We start from the raw sequence: 11955 nt of genomic DNA, 5'->3' as shown, positions 1-11955 counted from the left end.
TATAGAACTTGGCTTGTATATTCCAAAATGATGGGCTTCCTCAAAATGCCCTAGGTCTTCATGAGCAAGCGAGTAGGATGCACACCCACTTAGTGTCTTTTGTTGAGCTTGCATATACTTATAGCTCTAGTGCATCCGTTGCATGGCAATCCCTACTCACTCACATTGATATCTATTAATGGGCATTTCCATAGCCCGTTGATACGCCTAGTTGATGTGAGACTATCTTCTCCTTTTTGTCTTCTCCACAACCACCCTTCTATTCCACATATAGTGCTATGTCCATGGCTCACGCTCATGTATTGCGTGAAGATTGAAAAAGTTTGAGAACATCAAAAGTATGAAACAATTGCTTGGCTTGTCATCGGGGTTGTGCATGATTTAAATACTTTGTGTGGTGAAGATAGAGCATAGCTAGACTATATGATTTTGTAGGGATAACTTTGTTTGGCCATGTTATTTTGAGAAGACATAATTGCTTAGTTAGTATGCTTGAAGTATTATTATTTTTATGTCAATATTAAACTTTTGGCTTGAATCTTTCGGATCTGAATATTCATACCACAATTAAGAGAATTATATTGAAATTATGCCAAGTAGCATTCCACATCAAAAATTCTGTTTTTATCATTTACCTACTCGAGGACGAGCAGGAATTAAGCTTGGGGATGCTCGATACGTCTCCAACGTATCTATAATTTTTTATTGTTCCATGCTATATTATATTCTGTTTTGGACATTAATGTGCTTTATTATACACTTTTATACTATTTTTGGGACTAACCTATTAACCAGAGGCCCAACCCAGAATTGATGTTTTTTGCCTATTTCAGAGTTTCGCAGAAAAAGAATATCAAACGGAATGAAACCTTCGGGAACGTGATTTTTGGAACGAACGTGATTCAGAGGAGTTGGACCCTACGTCAAGGCATCAACCAGGAAGGCATGAGGTAGGGGGCGCGCCCTCCACCCTCGTGGGCCCCACGTTGCTCCACCGACGTACTTCTTCCTCCTATATATACCTACGTACCCCCAAACTACCAGATACGGAGCGAAAAACCTAATTCCACCGCCGCAACCTTCTGTACCCATGAGATCCCATCTTGGGGCCTTTTCCGGAGCTTCGCCGGAGGGGGCATCGATCATAGAGGGCTTCTACATCAACACCATAGCCTCTCCGATGATGTGTGAGTAGTTTACCTCAGACCTTCGGGTCCATAGTTATTAGCTAGATGGCTTCTTCTCTCTTTTTGGATCTCAATACAATGTTCTCCCCCTCTTTTGTGGAGATCTATTCGATGTAATCTTCTTTTGCGGTGTGTTTGTTGAGACCGATGAATTGTGGGTTTATGATCAAGTTTATCTATGAACAATATTTGAATCTTCTCTGAATTCTTTTATGTATGATTGGTTATCTTTGCAAGTCTCTTCGAATTATCAGTTTGGCTTAGCCTACTAGATTGACCTTTCTTGCAATGGGAGAAGTGCTTAGCTTTGGGTTCAATCTTGCGGTGTCCTTTCCCAGTGACAGTAGGGGCAGCAAGGCACGTATTGTATTGTTGCCATCGAGGATAACAAGATGGGGTTTATATCATATTGCATGAGTTTATCCCTCTACATCATGTCATCTTACTTATGGTGTTACTCTGTTCTTTTGAACTTAATACTCTAGATGCATGCTGGATAGCGGTCGATGTGTGGAGTAATAGTAGTAGATGCAGGCAGGAGTCGGTCTACTTGTCTCGGACGTGATGCCTATACACATGATCATACCTATATATTCTCATAACTATGCTCAATTCTGTCAATTGCTGAACAGTAATTTGTTTACCCACCGTAATACTTATGCTCTCGAGAGAAGCCACTAGTGAAACCTATGGCCCCGGGTCTATTTTCCATCATATTTAATCTCCCAGCAACAAGTTATTTCTGGCGCCGTTTTTATTTTGCTTTCTTTACTTTGCATCTTTATCATAAAAATACCAAAAATATTATCTTATCATATCTATCAGATCTCACTCTCGTAAGTGACCGTGAAGGGATTGACAACCCCTTTATTGCGTTGGTTGCAAGGATTTATTTGTTTGTGTAGGTGCGAGGGACTCGTGCGTGGCCTCCTACTGGATTGATAACTTGGTTCTCAAAAACTGAGGGAAATACTTATGCTACTTTACTGCATCACCCTTTCCTCTTCAAGGGAAAACCAACGCAGTGCTCAAGAGGTAGCAACCTCCTGTCACACATCTGCGCCGCCAGTCCTCGGTGGTGGGAATCTGTAACGCCCACGATGTGGCTATATCTCCCACGTGTCGAGGCACGACTTAGAGGCATAACCGCGTTGTAGGTATTATCGCAAGAAGGGTCATCTTCACACAATCCCATGTAATGAACAAGAATGGGATAAAGAGAGTTGGCTTACAATCGCCACTTCACACAATACATAAATAAATTCATACATCATCCAAAATACACACATAGACTGACTATGGTCAAATCCAAATGAAAAGAAGATAACCCAAATGCTAGATCCCCGATCGTCCCAACTGGGCTCCACTACTGATCATTAGGAAACGAAACATAGTAACGACCACGGTCCTCGTCGAACTCCCACTTGAGCTCGGTTGCGTCATCTGCACTGGTATCCTCGGCGCCTGCAACTGTTTTGGTAGAATCTGTGAGTCACAAGGACTCAGCAATCTCACACCCATGAGATCAAGACTATTTAAGCTTGTAGGTAGGAAAGGGGTAATGTGGTGGAGCTGCGGCAAGCACTAAGCATATATGGTGGCTAACATACGCAAATGAGAGCGAGAAGAGAAGCAACACATCGGTCGAGAAGCTAGAAGTGATCAAGAAGCGATCCTGAAACTACTTACGTTCATACATAACACAAACCGTGTTCACTTCCCGGACCCTGCCGAAAAGAGACCATCACGGCTACACACGCGGTTGATGTATTTTAATTAAGTCAAGTGTCAAGTTCTCTACAACCGGACATTAACAAAATCCCATCTGCCTCATAACCATGGGCACGGCTTTCGAAAGATAATATCCTGCAGGGGTGTCCCAACTTAGCCCATTATAAGCTCTCACGGTCAACGAAGGATATTCCTTCTCCCGGGAAGACCCGATCAGTCTCGGAATCCTGGTTTACAAGACATTTCAACAATGGTAAAACAAGACCAGCAAAGCCGCCCGAATGTGCCGACAAATCCCGATAGGAGCTGCACATATCTCGTTCTCAGGGCACACCGGATTGTCCAAACTTCCGATAGGCGAGCCCAGAGTTGCCATTGGTGGCCACCGGCGGCTGACAGGTTGGACCAACACTCAGAGGAGCACTGGCCCGGGGGTTTAAAATAAAGATGACCCTCGGGCTCGCGAAACCCGAGGGAAAAAGGCTTAGGTGGCAAATGGTAAAACCAAGGTTGGGCCTTGCCGGAGGAGTTTTATTCAAAGCGAACTGTCAAGGGGGTCCCATAAATCACCCAACCGCGTAAGGGACGCAAAATCAAGGAACATAACACTGGTATGACGGAAACTAGGGCGACAAGAGTGGAACAAAACACCAGGCATAAGGCCGAGCTTTCCACCCTTTACCAAGTATATAGATGCATTAATTAAATAAGAGATATTGTGATATCCCAAAATATCCATGTTTCAACATGGAAGCAACTTCATCTTCACCTGCAACTAGCAACACTATAAGAGGGGCTGAGCAAAGCGGTAACTTAGCCAAACAACGGTTTGCTAGGAAAGGATGGTTAGAGGCTTGACATGGCAATATGGGAGGCATGATAAACAAGTGGTAGGTAGTGCAGCATAGCAATAGAGCGAACAACTAGCAAGCAAAGATAGAAGTGATTTCGAGGGTATGGTCATCTTGCCTGCAAGGTTCTTAGAGTTGTCGAAAGCTTGATCCTCGTTAGTGTACTCAACAGGTTCCTCGTTCACGAACTCGTCTCCCGGCTCTACCCAAAGCAAGAACACAAGCAATGGAACCACGATCAATCACGGTGCAATGCACAAGCAACATGATGCAATACATGGCATGATATGCGAGATGTGATATGCTATGCATATGCGTGCTCCGGGAGGAAAAAGGATGAACAAGGCATCATCTTGGCAAACCAAGTATGTCGCTGGAAATATGAGATGATTTCGGTTGAAATCGATATAAAGATCACCGGAAACGGGTGCACGGTTTGCAAATGGCAAGCAAAACAAGAATGACACAATTATGCGATTAACAGCATGATAGCACTTAGAATACATCAAGAAACTATGCTACAGCACCCCAACATAGCAACAAAGCATATGGCAGTGATCTAAAATAGATGCTTGCCAAAAGATGAACACTGAGCTACGGCTAGATCACACAATAACAGGTTCAAACAAGCATGGCAAAAGTGCAAAAGATATCAGCTTCACAGACTTAGTGAAAATACTGAACATGGCATAAACAGTATCAGGTAGCAATGTTCAGAGCAAGAAATCAACATGCTACAAGAACATATCATAGAAAAACAAGGCATGGCATGAATCTACTAAATGCATAGAACAAAAGTCCCTTACTGATCATGAGCCAAAAACGCACAAAAGATATGATTAAGTTTTATAAACAGATTCAGACTTAGTGAAATTTCAGGACATGGCAAAAACAGATTCATCATAGCATGTTTAACTCAATGTAAAGGAAAATACCCCAAAAACAGATTCATCATAGCATGTTTAACTCAATGTAAAGAATTTCATGGCATGTAACACAATCTAGCATGTATTAGGCATGTGGAATAGCATGTTCATGTGCAAAACTACCCCCTAGCATATTTGCATAAGTATACACATAAAAGACAAAACAGCAACATGATGTAAAATGACATGTTTCATGAACTTGCTCAAATGCAGAAACTAATGCCACCACTGGATTGGTGGGATTTTTCTACCCCAAAAACATATATACTATGTCTAGGTTTCATCAGAAAAATCCCCACATTTATGCAAAAACAAATACCGCCTAAAAATGGAAACCTCAACATATGCCAATTCTGGCATGTTCCGAAATGGGATAAAACAGAAGACATGAGGGCAAAACTAGGTGCACCCAGGTTGTACCCAGCCGTTAGGCTGACTGGTAGGGTCGTGGGCCATGTGGCTGGGTGTGTATGTCCGGTGGGGTCGACGCGTCAGTGTCACAATGAAAAGGAAAATACCGCAGCAAAAATATGCAGATTCATCATAGCATGTTTAACTCAATGTAAAGGAAAATACCCCAAAAACAGATTCATCATAGCATGTTTAACTCAATGTAAAGAATTTCATGGCATGTAACACAATCTAGCATGTATTAGGCATGTGGAATAGCATGTTCATGTGCAAAACTACCCCCTAGCATATTTGCATAAGTATACACATAAAAGACAAAACAGCAACATGATGTAAAATGACATGTTTCATGAACTTGCTCAAATGCAGAAACTAATGCCACCACTGGATTGGTGGGATTTTTCTACCCCAAAAACATATATACTATGTCTAGGTTTCATCAGAAAAATCCCCACATTTATGCAAAAACAAATACCGCCTAAAAATGGAAACCTCAACATATGCCAATTCTGGCATGTTCCGAAATGGGATAAAACAGAAGACATGAGGGCAAAACTAGGTGCACCCAGGTTGTACCCAGCCGTTAGGCTGACTGGTAGGGTCGTGGGCCATGTGGCTGGGTGTGTATGTCCGGTGGGGTCGACGCGTCAGTGTCACAATGAAAAGGAAAATACCGCAGCAAAAATATGCAGATTCATCATAGCATGTTTAACTCAATGTAAAGGAAAATACCCCAAAAACAGATTCATCATAGCATGTTTAACTCAATGTAAAGAATTTCATGGCATGTAACACAATCTAGCATGTATTAGGCATGTGGAATAGCATGTTCATGTGCAAAACTACCCCCTAGCATATTTGCATAAGTATACACATAAAAGACAAAACAGCAACATGATGTAAAATGACATGTTTCATGAACTTGCTCAAATGCAGAAACTAATGCCACCACTGGATTGGTGGGATTTTTCTACCCCAAAAACATATATACTATGTCTAGGTTTCATCAGAAAAATCCCCACATTTATGCAAAAACAAATACCGCCTAAAAATGGAAACCTCAACATATGCCAATTCTGGCATGTTCCGAAATGGGATAAAACAGAAGACATGAGGGCAAAACTAGGTGCACCCAGGCTGTACCCAGCCGTTAGGCTGACTGGTAGGGTCGTGGGCCATGTGGCTGGGTGTGTATGTCCGGTGGGGTCGACGCGTCAGTGTCACAATGAAAAGGAAAATACCGCAGCAAAAATATGCAAAGCCTGGGACTCGAACCCGGTTCTCCCTGGTGCTGGGCGTGAGCAACGACCAGCTGAGCTAGGACATGGTATTGGTTTGGTAGGGGCTCGGCTCCTCTTGAGCTGGCTTGAGGCTGGTACGGGCCCCTTTCTCATCTGCAGCAGAGAAGACGCCGACGGTTCCTGCGAGCAACGACGACGACCACCGGAGCCAAGGGGCACTGGCGGGGGTGCGGGATGACATGCGCGCGGCTGCTTCTCCCCGGGGGTCGCGTGTGGGCGTGCGTGTGCTCAGGTACAGATGGGTGCGCGAGCGCGTGTGCCCGGAGTGCAGAGCAGCGACATAGCCAGGCTGGGCGCAGTGAGGCAAGGCAAGGACGTGCGCGGGCTACTGTGAGAGAGTGCGTGCATGGGTGCAGCAAGGCGTGGAAGAGCTCGTCTAGGAGGATCCAGAGCGGGAGGTGCACGCGAGGTGTCTCTGAACAACCGAACTGAAGAAAAAAAATTCAGAACTCGCCTCGGTGCGCCGGGAAGACGACGACGGCGAGATCTTGGCCGCTCCTACGGAGACCGATCGGCTAAATGAAAAGAGCAGGGGGGAAGGATGGGTTTACCTAGTATACCTATGTCAAGCATGTGAGGCCGGTGGCGCAGAAGATCGGCAGCGGGGAGGCGAAGATTTCCGGTGGACTTGTTGTCCGAGCAGGAGACGACGGAGAGGACGAAGAGGACATCGGGGAAGGCGTCCTCGGGATCGGAACGGCGTCAGAACGGACTCGGGGAGGCACTGCGGTGCTTGGGGTCGATGGACGGGAAGCCGGCGACGCACCTACGCCGGCGAGGAGCTCTCGCTCGGGCCGGCCATGGTGGCTGTAGGGAGGAGACGGAGCGGGGAAGCAGGGCGTGGGTGCCTCTTACTCGTGGCGGCGGCGCGAAGGGGAAAGAAGGGAGGGGGAGGAACCCTAGGCTTGCCCTGGGTTGACCCTTTATAGGGGGGAAGCGAGGGACGTAGTGGCCACGGTGGCCATGTGTGCCCATGTCCTCTGCTTTTACTGTGAGAGGAACGAGCAAGGGAGGAGGAAGAGGAATAGGGGTTTCGGGTCGCTGCAGGTGGGGTCGCGCGGAGTCCAGCGTGGGTTACCACGGGAGGCTGGCGCTGGTTATGGGCTAGCCAGGTGCGTGCGGCTACTACTGCTGCTGGTCTGAGTCTGCTGCTGCTCCTTTTCCCATTTTCTTCAGACATGAAACAAAAGGAAAAGCATAGGTGGATTGGGAAGGATTTTGAGAAAGATGACAATATTCTCAAGATCCTGAATTTGTTTAGTATTTAATAAAATTGATTTGGGAATTTTTAAAGGTAGAAAAATATTCCAAGTTTGAATTAGGTTCAAACTGGAAGCATTTTTTTATCCCAACCAAACCAACTCCAATTTAGGTGAAACTTGGCAGAGAGGTGAGTGGCATGATGCTTGAATTGTGAGGAAGAGATGAACATTAAAGGAGGAGTGAAAAATGGCACTTGCCAAATAAAAGAAAGAGGAGGAGGGGAGGTGGTGATGAGTAAAGGGGGATGATGATGCTTGGATCTACATAGAACATGCCACAATGCAATGAGCTACACCATGAAGATGCACATGATGACATGAGATGAAATGCATGACATGAACAAAATGCAAAACGAAGACAAAACCCAACCACGGAGGAATATCATAACACACAGCCGAAAATGGCGAGAGTTGGAGTTACAATTATGGAAAGTTACATCTGGGGTGTTACAACACTCCACCACTACAAGAGGATCTCGTCCCGAGATCTAGGACTGAAAGAACTCCGGATATTCGGAACGGAGGTGATCCTCGCGTTCCCAGGTGGCTTCTCGGTCGGAATGGTGTGACCACTTCACTTTCAGGAATTTGATTCACTTGTTACGAGTCTTACGCTCAGTCTCTTCAAGAATAGCAACAAGGTGCTCATGATAGGACAGATCTTCTTGGAGGTCAATATCTTCGAAGTTGATGGTACGCTAAGGCATCTTGAAGCACTTGCGAAGCTGTGACACGTGAAACACATCATGCACATTCGCGAAGTTGGAGGGAAGCTCAAGTTGATAGGCGAGGTCGCCTCTTTTGCCAATGATCTTGAAGGGACCCACGTATCTAGTGGCAAGCTTCCCTTTGATACCGAAGCGACGAGTGCCTTTCATTGGAGAGACGCGGAGGTAGACATGGTCTCCGATTTTAAAAGCCACATCTTGGTGCTTGTCATCATAATAGCTCTTCTGGCGCGATTGCGCGGCTTTGAGATTCTCACGAATGACTTTGCACATTTCTTCTGCTTCTGTGATCAAATCGTTGCCAAGAAGTTGGCGTTCACCTGTCTCGAACCAATTGAGAGGAGTACGACACTTCCTGCCATAGAGAATTTCGAATGGGGCCTTGCCCGCACTTTCTTGGAAGCTGTTGTTGTAGGAGAACTCGGCATATGGAAGACAATCTTCCCACTTCATGCCAAAGGAAATGACACAAGCCCTGAGCATATCTTCAAGGATTTGATTGACTCGCTCGACTTGGCCACTTGTTTGAGGATGGAAAGCTGTGCTGAAGCGAATGTTGGTGCCCATGGCCTTCTGGAAGGAGTCCCAGAACTTAGAAGTGAAGATGCTTCCACGATTTGAAGAAATCAATTGTGGAATGCCATGCAAGGAGACAATCCTGGAGGTGTATAGCTCTGCCAACTGAGCTGCTGTGATGGATTCTTTGATTGGAAGGAAATGAGCCACTTTTGTGAGCTTGTCAATGACAACGAAGATAGCATCATTTCCACGCTTGGACTTAGAAAAACCAGTTACGAAGTCCATCTCGATAAGATCAAACTTCCATTCTGGAATAGCAAGAGGTTGGAGGAGACCAGCTGGTCGTTGGTGTTCTGCTTTCGCCCTTCGGCAGACATCACATTCATTCACGAATTGAGCAATCTCTCGCTTCATTCGAGTCCACCAATACGACTGCTTGAGGTCATGGTACATCTTCGTACTTCGAGGATGAATGGATAGAAGGGAATTGTGTGCCTCGTTCATAATGACTTTTCTCAGATCGCCCTTAGGAACCACAATTCGATCCTCGAAGAAAAGAGTATCTTTGTCATCAATGTGGAAGCACTTTTATTTGGCAATGCCCTTGTCGATACCACGTTTCACCTTTTTCACCATGGCATCCAGGAGTTGTGCCTCACGAATTTGGTCTTCCAAAGTTGGAGTGACTAGGAGGTTGGCAAGAAAACCATGAGGAACAACTTGAAGATTGAGTTTGAGGAAAGCTTCACAAAGATCCGGTTGAAAAGGCTTGAGAATTAAGCTGTTGCAATAAGCCTTTCTGCTCAAAGCATCTGCAATCACATTGGCCTTGCCTGGAGTATATTCAATACTTGGATTGTACTCTTGAATCATTTCGACCCATCGAGTTTGCCTGAGGTTGAGGTTGGGTTGAGTGAAGATATATTTGAGACTCTTATGATCGGTGAAAATGTCCACTTGCCTTCCCAACAAGAGATGTCTCCATGTTATCAATGCATGGACAACTGCCGCCAACTGAAGATCGTGAGTGGGGTAGTTCCTTCCGTCGGGCTTCAACTGACGAGAGGTATAGGCCACAACTTTCTTCTCTTGCATTAACACAGCACCGAGACCTTGAAGAGAAGCATCACAGAAAACTTCGAATGGCTTGGATTCATCAGGAGGAGTGAAGACAGGAGCTGTGACAAGTTTATCTTTGAGAGTGTTGAAAGCAACGTCACACTCAAGAGTCCAGACATACTTCACATGCTTTTGGAGGAGGTTGGAAAGAGGCTTTGCAATCTTAGAGAAATTCTCAACGAATCTTCAACAATAACTTGCAAGCCCAAGAAAACTGCGAAGCTGCTTGACATTCTGAGGAGGTTCCCGATTCACAACTGCAGACACCTTCTCGGGATTAACAACGATGCCCTTGGCGGAGATGATGTGACCAAGGTAAAGAACTTCATCAAGCCAGAACTCACATTTGGAAAACTTTGCATAGAATTGATACTCTCTGAGCTTGTCGAGCACCAATCGCAAATGTTTGGCATGGTCCTTCTTATTCTTGGAGAAGACCAAGATATCATCGAGATACACCAAGACGAATTCATTGGTGTAGAGGTTGAAGATGAAATTTATCATTCGAGAGAATGTTGGAGGAGCATTGACAAGGCCGAAAGACATGACAGTATATTCATAAGAACCGAAACTTGTTCTGAATGTTGTCTTGGGAATATCTTTTTCACGAATGTGAATCTGATGATAACCCATACGAAGGTCAAGCTTGGAGAACACCTTTGCACCTTTAAGTTGCTCGAATAGCTCATTGATGTTGGGAAGTGGATACTTGTTCTTGATTGTCTTCTTGTTCAATGGACGGTAATCGACGCACAGTCGGTCCGTGCCATCTTTCTTCTGGACAAAGAGAACTCCACAACCCCATGGAGATGAACTCGGTCTGATCAAACCCAGACGCTCTTGTTCATCGAGCTGTTTCTTCAATTCTTTCAGCTCCTTGGGTCCAAGCTTGTAAGGACGCTTGCAAACGGGTTTAGTGCCAGGCTCAAGATCGATAACGAATTCGACTGGCCGGTGAGGAGGCATACCCGGAAGCTCTTCTGGAACGACATCTTGGTACTCACAAATGACTGGAATCTGAGAGATTGCGTCTAGCTCACCCTTCTCATTGAGAGAGAATAACCGAATGGTCTCATCACGAGCGGCATAGATGATCACATCCTCAGAAGAGTGTGTCAATTGAATTTCCCTGGCAGCACAATTAAGTTGAGCTTTGTGCTTAGAAAGCCAGTCCATCCCGAGAATTAGATCGATATCAGAGTCACCAAGAACAATTGGCTTAGACAGAAATTTATAGTCCCGCATCTTGATGGAAACATCCGGAACCATGTAGCTTGCGTTCATGCATTTGCCCGAAGAGACAACTGCTAATGGTCTAGGCAATTCTTGGAAAGGCAACTCGTGCTTAGATGCAAATGGTCTTGAGATGAAACTAAGCGATGCACCAGTGTGAAAAAGAACTTTTGCAGGAAAGTCGTTAACAGGAAGATTACCCATTATCACTTCTGAAGAGTCCTCTGCCTGAGCTGCGTTCATCATGTTGACCTTTGCAAACTTGGAATTATGCTTGACCACTGCATTGCTTGCGGAACGAACAGGAGGAGGAGGTGGAAGGCGCCTTTGGTTGAAGCACTTGTTAGCATAGTGACCTTTCTGCTGAAACTTGTTGCAAGTCACCTCTGAGAGCGGACGATGATAAGGAGCACTTGACCTTGGAGCTTGATTCTGAGACTTGTTCCGATAGCCAGGGTTGGGTGGGTGGGAAGATCCATGGCCACCTTTGTTCTTCTGCTGGAAAGGCTGACGAAACGGAGGAGGAGGAGGCAACCAGAACTTCTGTTGCATAGCAGCCACTAGTGAGGAAGAAGAAGACTGAACTGCGTCCCTGACTCTCTTCTTAGAAACCTCACACTTGAGCTGAGCAGCTTCTTGCTTCAGTGCCATGTTGTAGAAATCATCATACTTGGTCGGCTCAAAAAG

General features: G+C 45.4%; 1 long non-coding RNA gene across 1 annotated transcript; it reads right to left on the bottom strand.

Annotated features, from left to right (window-relative positions):
- Positions 1 to 2396: 2396 nt before the first annotated feature.
- On the bottom strand, positions 2397 to 7319 carry LOC141026415 (uncharacterized). The gene is made up of 3 exons (XR_012188499.1): positions 6959 to 7319; positions 3888 to 3971; positions 2397 to 2657 (listed from the first exon to the last, which is right to left on the bottom strand). It is a non-coding gene; the product is annotated as an uncharacterized lncRNA (long non-coding RNA).
- Between the last annotated feature and the right edge of the window lie 4636 nt (positions 7320 to 11955).

This window comes from Aegilops tauschii, chromosome 7 (genome assembly GCF_002575655.3).
Source record: "Aegilops tauschii subsp. strangulata cultivar AL8/78 chromosome 7, Aet v6.0, whole genome shotgun sequence".
NCBI classification, from domain to species: Eukaryota; Viridiplantae; Streptophyta; class Magnoliopsida; order Poales; family Poaceae; genus Aegilops; species Aegilops tauschii.
Note: the sequence above shows the minus strand (reverse complement) of the source record. Positions and strands in the feature narration are given on the sequence as shown.